The sequence below is a fragment of the Prenolepis imparis genome, unplaced genomic scaffold, assembly GCF_030444845.1.
Source record: "Prenolepis imparis isolate NDT839.2.m4 unplaced genomic scaffold, iyPreImpa1.0 SCAF_6, whole genome shotgun sequence".
In the NCBI taxonomy this organism is placed as follows: Eukaryota; Metazoa; Arthropoda; class Insecta; order Hymenoptera; family Formicidae; genus Prenolepis; species Prenolepis imparis.
The window spans coordinates 3245461-3257947 of record NW_028141164.1 but is presented as its reverse complement, the minus strand read 5'-3'; the positions used below and the strand labels follow the sequence as shown (position 1 = coordinate 3257947).

The following is a 12487-nucleotide window of genomic DNA, read 5'->3' as shown; positions in this document are numbered from 1 at the left end:
TATATATATATATATATATATATATATATATATATTATATTTTAGCTTATTTTAGAGTATTCCAGTGAATAATTTATACCATTACAGTTTAAGAAATTAGTAACTATATATGGTATTTTATTATAAATTTGATGTGTGTGTCATATATTTATAATACTTTTCCCATTAAATTTTGCTTAAAGCTATCGATTGATTAATTGCTTCGTTTTCAGTTCACAAGATTGATACAGAATGTATTAGCAGTAAAAGATTAATTTATGAAAAAAAAAATATTTTTAGCGACATTGGCATGCGACACACTATGATTTTTGCGAAACGATATACAGAAGAATTTTTTCTTTTTCCAATCTCAAATCATTTTGTAATTTGATTGTGCTTAATTAATGTTGCATTAATAATTTTTGTGCATTGTGTACGTCCGCCTTTGTCTCTATCAATACTTCCCAACCTAATTCTGCTCCAGCTCTTTGGAACTGCACCATTGTCCTCAGTGATTCTCAGTTCGTACTTTATTAATCTGCTTCTATTTCACCATAGTTATTATTACTTTATTTCTGTTTTATTTCTAATTTATTTTTATTTTTTCGTACACATACCTATATTACGATATATGAAATATTCCAATAATATTAAAATATTCCATGGTTTGACGCTAGTACATTTATATGTTTAAGTATACTGTTTTTATATATTTATTTATTATAACAAAAAAGTTAATACTATTCTATAAGTTATTTAACAAAAAAAAATTGAATTAATTTTCGAGATTTTCATCAAGATTGACAATTATTTATCATAAATTATGAGTAGGTTTATCGCATTTATCTTTTCGGAAAGTACTCATACACATGCATGACTATAAACGTATAAGCGCGAACATGTGTGTAAATGGCGATCTGCGAAGGACATCTTGCCCGGAAATGTTCGGGCACAGCTTAAAGCCATTATCGCGGTATACCTCGTCGTTCGGTCACGGCGACCATAACCGTCAACGGCAAACTCGGCGTATAACGGATGCGTGGCTGACGAGTGTGCATATATCTGCACATATTTGCAACTATCCGGAGCGATGTTACGCGAATTTCATTACGCGAATGCACGAATTACTCAGGCAGGCAGGTGTCAGATTGAAATGCACTGGTTGACCGAGTCGACCGATCGGCGAATCGCAACGATGATTGCTCTAGTTGATTATGGGCCTGTTATCACAAGATGACTTTCATCTATACATGAACTCTTTTACAAAGTTAATATTCCATTTTCAAAACTTTGGTATTATTGATAGAGTCCTGATTTTTCTCTAACAAGTTATAGAATTTGCAATATGTTTGAAGAAGAGATCCATTGATCATATCTAGAATTCAAAAAATGTTAGATTTGTGTAAAAACTTTGTGTAATCATAAAAAAATTTTTATCCAAGAACTGAAAAATTACTATAACTTTCTAGGAAAGAATAAGAAACTTTATCAATTGCATCAAAATTTTGTAAACTGATAACTTCATAAAAACAATTTTATAAAAATGATACTAATGTCTCTATTTAAGGCTAATAAAATTCAAATCAGTTTGTCAGGCAAAAATAAATCTTTTTAAGCAATAAAAAATATATAATGTTTTTCATATATTCAATTTTTAATTAATATATTAACAATGCTACTTTCTTTTTATTATTTACAAAATTCAGCTATTGTCATCTATATGATATCTAGAGGTCTTACTTCTGAATCATTCCGATGTTAATTAGGCAAGCTCAGATAAAGTACGACATCGTCGAACGAATTAATTAACGGCATAACTCATAATCTCTTTATAAAATACGGGTCTCAACGAAAATCGGCGAGAATTTTGTTCACGCAACGTTCACTGTTGTCCGATTTATTTGTCTCGAGGAGATATTATTCCGGCGAGTCCTCACAGGACTTTGAATTCCCGAAATCTTTGGAAAGCAACGGAATCTCACGAATTTGCTCAAGAGAAGGCAGAAGAAAAACGCATGGCACCATTATGAGCGTATGCGCGCAAACGTCGTACATTCTACGAGAGTGTTTACCATGAATCTTTAAGGACAAAATATTCGTAGATATTCAAATAAAAGTCTCAGAGGTATATATTATATAAATCCGTATCATTTTCTTGAAAATCACTATTAAAGATTTGTGCAAAATGCTCTTATATCATTCTCGAAATATTTTGGAAAATAATTTGATATATCTTAATTTTTTTGTGCATGACTAACTCTTGATCTTTTGTGAACAAAATTATATAGATATTATTATATAGAAAATCAAGAATGTCTGGATTTTATATGAAATCTTCGATTGCATATAAAATATATTATGTATGTAGATTTAAATAATATTAAAAGCGAAATTCACATTTAGAATAATCGCAATTCAAAAACATTTTCATTGTTTTCAGAAAAGAGTATTGTTAATATAGAAATAATTATAATAAACAAGTTATAATATAAAATACAGGTATGATGAGATAAATCACAGACATTGGCACGTATCCATGATGCCCGCAGGCATGAAGCAGAAACAGGCCATGCGTAACGCGATTTAACGAGAAACACGCTTGCCCCGAAAAACCAATTCACTGCGCTTTAAACGAAAGCTCAAGCACTTTTCCGTTGCGACATTCGGCGAGAAATTTCAACGAGCCTCGATGGGCACGATAGTAAGGCGCCGTGAATAATCCGGCGTGAACGCGCGAACTGTTTTTTCCTCCTATATATATAGAATACGGCTTAGAATTTATTCAACAGTGAAGTTACCGAAAATGCCACGTTTTATGTAGAGAAAACCGGAATCGTTAAATGGTAATGAAAAGCGATATCACGTCAGAACATCCAAATCAGTATGAAAACTTAAGATTCAAATCCCATCTCTCAACGAGTTTCCACAGAATATTTTTTTAAAAAAGAGAGAGAAAAATATCTCTTATCTTTTAAATTATACGTAGAACAAAAGGGAAATATGTTTCTTTTAATATTTTTTTACTTGTGTTTGCTCCTATTAAACTGCACTATAATTATAGCTTTAAATCTGGCAAAACTACTCATTTCTAGATATTATGTCGAGAAGGTGAGTTAAGATCGAAAAACGACGCGGAAAGAAGAAATCTCGTAATGAGATCAGTTGTCTCGTTTGTATTTTACGAAAGTAAGCACGAATCCGGATATATCACGGTAGCCGCTGCATAATTCACGCATTGGCTTCGCTCCAACAAACGGATTGCGTTTTTAAATCTGGAGAGTCAGCTATAGTAATAAAGAAAAGTATACGAGTGTTAGAACGCTAAGTAGAATAAGAAATCCATTTGAAAGCTTGAGTCTCAAAAGAATCTTTTTTAAAGATTAAATTAACTAAAACTTCGGACGGATTTATTACGTTGTAAAAAATGTATATACATTGTATATTAGCTTTCGTACTATATATTATTCGTACTATTAAGTGAGAAATTAACATTAAACAGCTTTTTTCACTTTGATCATAAGTAAACAATTCAACAGTGAGATATTATACTTATAAGAGATTTTATATTTATCATGTATTTATATCACGCACATAAAAGTAATGCGTGAAAATATGAGAGTTATATACTTGAAATTAAATTATAATGCAAAGACTACTATGCCAATTTTATTATCTTATTTGAAGGGAAAAGGATTAATATAAGATATTATTTTTTTATAAATTTTTCTTGAATAGTTAATTTAATCTTTAAGAAAATCTAAGAGGTTGCATTTTTCTTAAGACAGCTAAGGATGAACATTTGTCTTCTCAATTTTCTATCAAACATTCAACGAGTTATTGGTACGATATTTTATGAGCAATAAAGGTCATGAGTAAAAAGGAAGATTTATTCTTTTTAATTTTCCACGCAATATTTCGCGTGTAGCGTTAATAAAAACGTATTCAAGGCATCAGTGTTAAACTGTTCAAATTCACATAATTCATAATTATTATAACAATAATGCTGCATTTAATCTCTGATTAAATTATCTAGATGAAAATTAAGTAACAGCTGCTCACGAAATTGTGATGAGTCTCTTTTAAAATTTCGTTTCTGAAAGCTTTATTATTCCTTTATATATCTAAACACCTTTGTTATTATCCCTTGGTAATTTAATATTTTCATCGCATTTGTTTTCTATTAAAAATGACATTATCTAACTTATTACTTCAATATCAGCTTAATTATTTTCTATTTTGAGACCATGTCGGACTTCACTGATCGATTCCCCGAGCCCGAAGATAAAGAATTCAATCAAAATCTAATCTAACTTGCAGCGCGCCATATCGGTAGGCTAATGCACTTGCTAATTCGATAAAAGCTGTGACAATCAACAAGGGACCTGTGGCAGGTGGAAATCAAGTCTACACTATGGCAATCTATCTAACCGGCCATCGTTGCTGTGATATCGATCATGCTGATGGATAATGCTGTTGATATGCAATAGCTCAAACCTCAAGCGGGTTGTAATGCAATTGACGAAAAGGCCATATAACGATTATTTGACAAAAAATAGATTTCTTTTGTGTAAAAATCCCGAGAAATTATTTCGTATATTATTTTATAAATTAATATTTAAATAATAATTTAAATGATGTAATTTTAAATAGAAAACAAATGTGATAAAAATATTAAATTGCCCCAAGGAATAGTCACAAAGATATTTAAATACAAAGGACTAATATAGTTTCTATAGATAAAACTTTAAAAATAAATATAAAATCCATAAATCAATTTCGTTAACGAGCTGATCTCGTTTACTGATCATTATCGCCAACAAATATCTTCACCATCAGGATTATTCTTATTTATGTTGATCATATAACCGATAATGCATGTTTTTCGTCTATCTATCTTATTTGATGTATAGCAGATATAAGCGAAAAGAGCTATTATAAACTGCATGCGCGTCATTAATTTACTCTCTAAATGAGATTATTAAAAATGATGAACAATCAAAGCAGTATGACCTTATCAGGACGACTCATTTCCGCGCTATCAAAATGTTATCAATATTAAAATTGTCTTGTCGTATCTTCAATCATCAAACTTTATTCATAAGTAATTAAGTAAACGTAACTTTTGAAGAAGATGACAAACTTTTATAATAGTCATTCATCTTTTCCAAATATATACAAACAGCAACAGTGTTATTTCTAATGAAAAACTACAATTGCATCATGAAGTTTCAAGTCTCTTTAAGAGAAACTTGAGAAAATCACGATATAATTCAAAAAAGAAAAACGAGCCCCCACGTGAAGAGAAAGAGGGAGGGATAAACTTTTGCCTATTTTCAAACTTTTATATAATGGATAACTTTTACTCAAAACTTTTTCTGGTAACGCATGGTTTAAAGCTTATAGCACTTCGGCAAATACTTGAAAAACTTTCAGAATGAAAGCGAAGTTCATGAAAAGATATCAATGTCATCTGATATTTCGCCAGTCTTCCACACATAATTTTTTTACACTTCAAAATATATATTAAAAGATAAGTTATAAAAAGTAGAATAGTTAAAGAAAATTGTATTATTCAAAATCCCCGTATAGTTTTTTCCCTATATTCTGCAAATGCTTTTTTTTAAGATGGAGTTTTTCGTAAAGAGAATAAATAATATTTATAATTTACAAAGATCAGTGTCATATACTGTAAATGGAAAGAATGATCTATTATCTCGTTGCTCGAAAGTGTAAGTTGCAAACTTAATTCGAACGATCAACTGTGGATCAAAAGGCTTACATGTTATGGAGATTTTCATAGAAGCATCTCTGAACACAGATTGCCGCAATACGAGGCGAGCAAATATTTGTTTGCACTCGCGGGTGCTGCGAAGCTGAATTTTCAGGGTGCGAGTACATTTGTGGGGGCAACTTGGTTACGTATCTATCGGTCACGTGTGCGCGTGTTCATGCCATGTACGTGTCAGCGGCTTACAGACTTTCAACGTGCCCTGTTGACAGGATCAACCGGAAACGAAATCGGTATACTCGTCGTCTCTCTACTACTACATCCATTTTCAACTAGCAAAAAGTTTTTATCCGCCGAGTTCGATCAGTTTTGCCGTGAATTGGTGTATACGCGAATTAGAATGTATGTAACGTTCGAGCAATACGATTCAGCATTGTAACTATTTGCCAAATAACTCTCACGCGAGTACAAATGATTTGTTTTCAATGTGAAGTCGATAAAAGAGAATATTTTATTTCATATATGTATATCAAATGTCATTAAAATAATCTCATTAAAACATGAATTTTTATATCTATCTTGTAAATGCAATTTTAAAATATTAACTACGCGAATATCTGAAATGTGAGATATTTTATTTTGATATAACTGCATCATCTCTCTTGAATCATGAATATTCATAATTCACAAGAGTGGAATATTATTTGAATAACAGAAAATAAATAAGTTTTAAAAGGCAGTGAAAAAGAATTATTGACTTGATACTATTCATTCGTCATCAAGGATTAATGAATAATTAATTTAACTGTATGTCGAATTCAAATTGATTAAAAGCAAAATTTTCGCGTTAATACAAATTAATTTTAAATTATGCAGAAGCTATTTATAGACTCAGAGCGGAGGATATAATCGGGTATATGTAAAATCATCAATTCGTATTATTATTACGATTAAACTGATTGTTAAATAGGTTAAATTAGTCACAGTTAATAGAGCAATAATTCTTAGAGAGAATTTCATTAATTTCTAGCAATCTATTTTAAAATTAATAATATTTTACTGATATTATTATAAATATGCTTAACGACATTAACGTTTGGATATACATTTTAATACAGTTGCAAGAAACAAAAGAATTGAGGGGAAAATATAGTTAAGAGACGATAATTTTTTTTATTATTATATTATGTTGACCGACGCAGGTGCGTTTATAAAGAAGTAATATACTTTCTAGGTATATGAGCAGAAATAAAGTTTTGTAAAGTTTTAGCGGTCTCAAAAGCGGGATGCGCCAACATAGCATAGCAGGAAGTTTCTTCAGAAATTCGGCGGAAGCTTCCAAAATGTCTTGCATCCGCTGTCAAGAATCTAACAATGAGAGTACCGACCTACTAATTTAGAAGTGATTTTTAGTAAATAAATTCTTTCGAAAACAAAAAAAATTTTTTATATTAGAAACTTTATAAAATTATAACAAATTATTTTTTGCATTTATATGTATATATATACATATATATATAATGTGTGCAAAAAATAATTTGTTATAATTTTTAATAAAATTTATATTATATATTATTGTATACTTTATATGTATATTTGATTAACACACAATCTATTGCAAAAAGATTATCATTATACAATTAAAAACACAAAATTTAAAAAAACGTTTTACCTGGTATTTATTTGATTTTGAAAAAATACAGTATAATTTAATTTTATATCTTAAATGCTTTCAAACAAATGTCTTCGATATGATTGAACAGATTAATTAAACATTAAAAAGTATGCTACAACTTAAAATTGCACAATGCCAGTCCATTCAATAATCGACAAACGTGCCACTTAAACGTTACTTTCTTTTTATGTAAATTTAAATTTTGTAGATATTATGGCAATAAATTTATGACAACGAATGTCATGATACGAGGAACATTGTCTCTCGAATATATAATAAATTAAATTGAAGATATTTTCACATTATTGACGCAAACAAATTTTCCATATTTGCGAGCATTTTTAAGAAATTCAGGCAGAGTATAATATATAAATTCAAATGCTGTATTTACCCAATACATGATAACATTTATCGACTATTTTATCCTTCCGTTTGTATGCATGAAGCACCCTTGCTTTACAGAACGATCGCGCAAGATGTTGAAAAGATTCGCGAAAACAGATATCCCCAACATTCGCTGCTTGCATAGCAAAATTGTGTTTAATTCTCTCGCAAAGACTGCTTTTGCTATTCTTCGTGGAAAAAAAAGGAGAATACAATCTTTTTTTTTAAATTACACATTTAATATATTACATATTTAAATTTTCTAAATATATATATGTATCATCGTTTGTTTGATTTTTATTGACTTACTTAATTGGTGGCAAAAACCAATCTTTTTCTATCATAAAATTCTGATGTTCAATTGTTGCATGCGCGCGTATCAAATGACAGCAATGCCAATCGGGGTACATTCATGAGGACCGCGGAATTTCGAGTAAATCGTTCGCGTAAATATAATTGGCCGAGTTATCGGAAAGCACGCGAGTAACCGATGCCCAATATATCGGCGTTTAAGTGTTGGGGTATTCAAATTAATGGTTTGTAAGTGCGAACGCGGGTAATGAAAATCAATCGCGCACATGCCGAATGTGATACAATTCTATTGTAATCCCGCGTCTTGCGTGCCGATCAATTTCAAATTTCATAAAGGGTTTTTTATACAGATATTTTTATTTTAATTTTTCATAGTAATAGCGTACTCTCTATTTCTTCTACTGTTAGAGAATTTTTTTCGGACAATATGACTGTGTGTTTCTATTTTATACAGTTTTTCAAACAATATCTTGGGGAGGGAACAGGGAATTTTTTTTTATATCCTTTCTCTATATACTGTATACAAAGAATATATAAATAAACTTTCACTATCCTTGAACTGTCACATGAATTTAATAATGTTTTATACATGGGTATAACTTTATGTCTTTTCTTAAATTTAGTCAAGAGCTCAGAAGTGTGAAAATTGTAACATATTTGTACGGAAAAAAAAGGAGTCGACAAAGGTCCAAACTTTTGGATTCGGTACGCATAATGTATCGTTTCGATTATTCGAAACAGGCGCACACGTGTCCGAAGGATCGATCCCATCTTCCGTTTACGAGGGTTACGAAGGTTTGTCCTGGCTGTCGTACCTCTCTCAGGAAACACGACAGGAGGAAGTAAACCTGAGTATTAGCCCGATAATGACATAATTAGTAGTTCCGAGTAGTTCGCATTAGTTATCGATAATAGTGTCATTATTCAATAGAACGATATATGTATATGCACTCCTTATATATATTTTCTTTCTTTTCTTAAAGACACCGTATCTTGAAAAGAAAATAAGAATTTATATGTAATTGTATTTATATAAAATATTGTTAAATTCACGTGACATTTGCAGAAATATCAAAGTTTATTCATATTTTATCTAACATGAGATCGAGAAGGAAATACAACAGAAAAATATAAAATTCCAATATATCGTTAAAAATAAAGTTTCTTACTATCTATAGAAATTGACTACTTCCGCATTAAAACTATTTTCAGTAAACAAGTAAATAATTTAAATTTTTACTGTCCAAACTGATTTTTTTATATGACAAATAATATATTTTCTCTAGTATTTGTCTCACAATTTACGATAAATATTTGAATCATAAAAATATTTGCTTAATGTATAATTAATTTATACATATACGTACATTCATATGAATTTCAATAAGAGATTAATCAATAAGAAATATAATGAAGTTTTTTTATATTTTACTAAATTTTTGTTAAATGAATTTAAAATTCTCGAAAAGTCTTCAGTATTTATTTATAAAAAAAATTAATTGATGCTATTTCTCTCGAGTCGAGAGCAGCATCGTAAAACTTCTTCTCTGTAAGTTCATCGATTACAAACAAGACAAAAATAATGAAACTTTACAAAAACGCTTGATTTTACTGTTCCGGCAATGTCATTATAACCAATGGCATGCTTCGTTTTGTAAAGTACTTCCGAGTGCATGTCTTGAAAAGTCGTAACTAGAATACAAAAGATAAATGGAAATCTAGCTTCGCGTCACGCGCCAATGCGAATCCTAAATAAGAAATCCGATCGATGTTATGGTCTATAGTGACTGCATAAATATTCCGAAAACCATGCGAAGAATCGAATTTTTCTCGTCAGATTCATCCGAATGCACCGTAAAATGCATCGGGCGACCAATCGAAAATACATTTTGCGATTATTATTGCATGCAATCCGCAATCCGCAAATACGAGAATAATATTCACATCAAGTGATCGTGAATATATGTCTAAGTAAAATACTAATACTAATTTAAAATCAATTTTGTCTAAGTAAGTATTTCTTAAATTATAAATAATTGAAAACTAATTATATTTATAAATTATATTTTTTATTAATTAAATTCTCAAGAAATGCATAAGACAAAAATTTTCTTCTTTATTAGAATTTCAAAATTTTTCTCAAATAAAATTTAATATTAAATATTGAAATATTTAGTACTTATTACTTATAATAAAAAAATTAATAGAAAATAATATATTTTTTATAAAATAAGAAATAAAATAAAATCGAAAATAAAAAAATAAAAAATTTTTTATTATTAATTTATATTAATATTTTATATATTAATTAATATTAATTTCGTATTTTATAATTTTATATTGTATTGTAATTTTGTGATTTTTCTGAAATAAAATATAAAAATAACTACTGAATTATTTACAGCATTTAAAAAAGAAATTTTTTGAAAAATAAATTTTATAGAAATTGTTTATATATAAAAGGAATAAAATAAAAAAAAATGTTACTCAGAAAATAATACTAATTTTAAAGAAAAATACATTTTAAATTTAATAAAGAAACCTCAATAATATGTAACGATATGTGTGGATTTATGATCATCCTCTACATGTGTATATATATATATATATATATATATATATATATATATATAAATCGTAGCAAAAATTCCTCAGCAAAAATTCCCGAATATGCATTCAAGTCCAAGTTGAAAAGTCGCTCGGAAGCACGAAACATATTTCGCGACTGCGAATATTGAGAACCAGAGTCTCTCTCTCTCTCTCTCTCTCTCTCTCTCTCTCTCTCTCTCTCTCTCTCTCTCTCTCTAAAGCTGCATATGAGCGAGATACATTTCTCGGCACCTACCTTCGTCCACAATAACGACGACGGGATACGAGGCGCATGTTAAAGCTCGCTATAACGCAACAATAACATCGAGTTGCCACGAACGAAATAAGCGCACGATTACACTTGTGCGAGCATTTATATGAGAAATAACATTACTCACCAGTCGATGCGTTGTACCGGTTTCCCTCGCGTTTGCTCCGGACGCAGCGTCCCCTGGTCGCTCGCGTGCCTGCAGGTCCATCAAAGACACACGCGAACTAATTAACGTAACGCGATACTCGTCGCTTATTACGGCACTCCCGACACGAGTATTACACTCGTGATAACACTCATCGTGATTAAATAACGACACGCAACGATCGCACGTTCGTCGGTTTGCAGCAGCAATCGCCATTACAATGCCTTCGAGATATGTTTCGATACACTCGATACTCGCAACTCGAACGCGTCGCGTCGACTTCACATCGCAGTTACGTAGCAGTGACGTATGTACAGTGACGAGCGCGCCAGAATACGCGAGAGCAGCGGAGAGGTTATAGAGTATCACAGAGAGATACGTATCTTAATCGATTCGAAAGTTCATTTCCGATGCTCGCTCAAATCGCTCGCTCAAGTCTCTCGGGAGAGTCGCGAGGTTTTCTTTCATGCATGTAATTCACTCTTGAAGCGAGAAATATACGTACGTCACGCTCGACATTCCAAAGTGGTGTGAGACGTCGCCTCCGCGCCGGTGTAAACACAAGGTCGTCGCGCACGAGTCAAAACAAAGAGTGTGAGTACGCGCTACATGTATACACTACACATATATACAATATAAACAGCTTTACGATATAATTTTTGTCAGCGTGCATTGAAATCTAATATTCCAATGAAAACGAAATGTCTATCGTGTCGCGGACTATCAATAAATATTCTTGGCAATATTCTCCGTTTATGTCGATAAAATTGTTCGGAAAAATATAGAGAGATATAATCGATATATATAAATATTGTATCGTCTTATTACGCAGGTATATTATGTTTCGACAATTAAAATATCTATACGACGATGTAAAAAACAAAAATTATATATGTAATAAATACAGTCTCTCGAATATACGTGCGTACGCTCCACTTGACGCTACGAACGCTTCGAAGCATTTGATTGAACGAAAGGAAATGGAGCAGAGATTCCTCTATCCGGACCGATCGAACGCTTCGAAGCGCTTGTATCGAAAAGTATCGCACAGATGTCGCACGGACAGTGACACGAAGACAGCGACGAGACCGCGAGGGATAATTATCAGGTAATTGCGATCGGATATCTTAATTAATTCGAAAGTTCATTGCCGAAGTTCGATTAATCGTTGCTCGGGTCAGCGGAGTTTCGTTTCTGCGCGGTGCGCTTGATGCGGATAAAGACGCGAAAGACATATATATATGCGTCGCTCTCGACCCTCGACAGTAGCAGGGAGAGGAGTTGTGGGGGGGGGGGGAGGGGGGGAGAAGAAATCGCGCGGAAAGGAAGGAATCGCGCGGGAAAAAGAACCGCGCACGCGTCGCCGATGTATACATATACTTGTGCGTGCTTGCGTATTAAAAT

The 12487-nt window shown here is 31.4% G+C and overlaps 1 protein-coding gene across 5 annotated transcripts in view; it reads left to right on the top strand.

Moving 5' to 3' along the window:
* Positions 1-12487, top strand: part of LOC145937177 (cyclic nucleotide-gated channel alpha-3) — a 163600-nt gene that overhangs the window by 63534 nt on the left and 87579 nt on the right. For 3 of the 5 annotated variants that reach the window (XM_083040091.1, XM_083040090.1, XM_083040088.1), the window contains exon 1: positions 12163-12191. The exons of 1 other annotated variant lie outside the window; for it this stretch is intronic. The gene's annotated coding sequence lies outside the window, so the exon portion shown is untranslated. Of the gene's footprint in view, positions 1-12159; positions 12192-12487 lie in introns of those variants that run through there. One more of the 5 variants, XM_083040089.1, reaches the window with a different exon arrangement.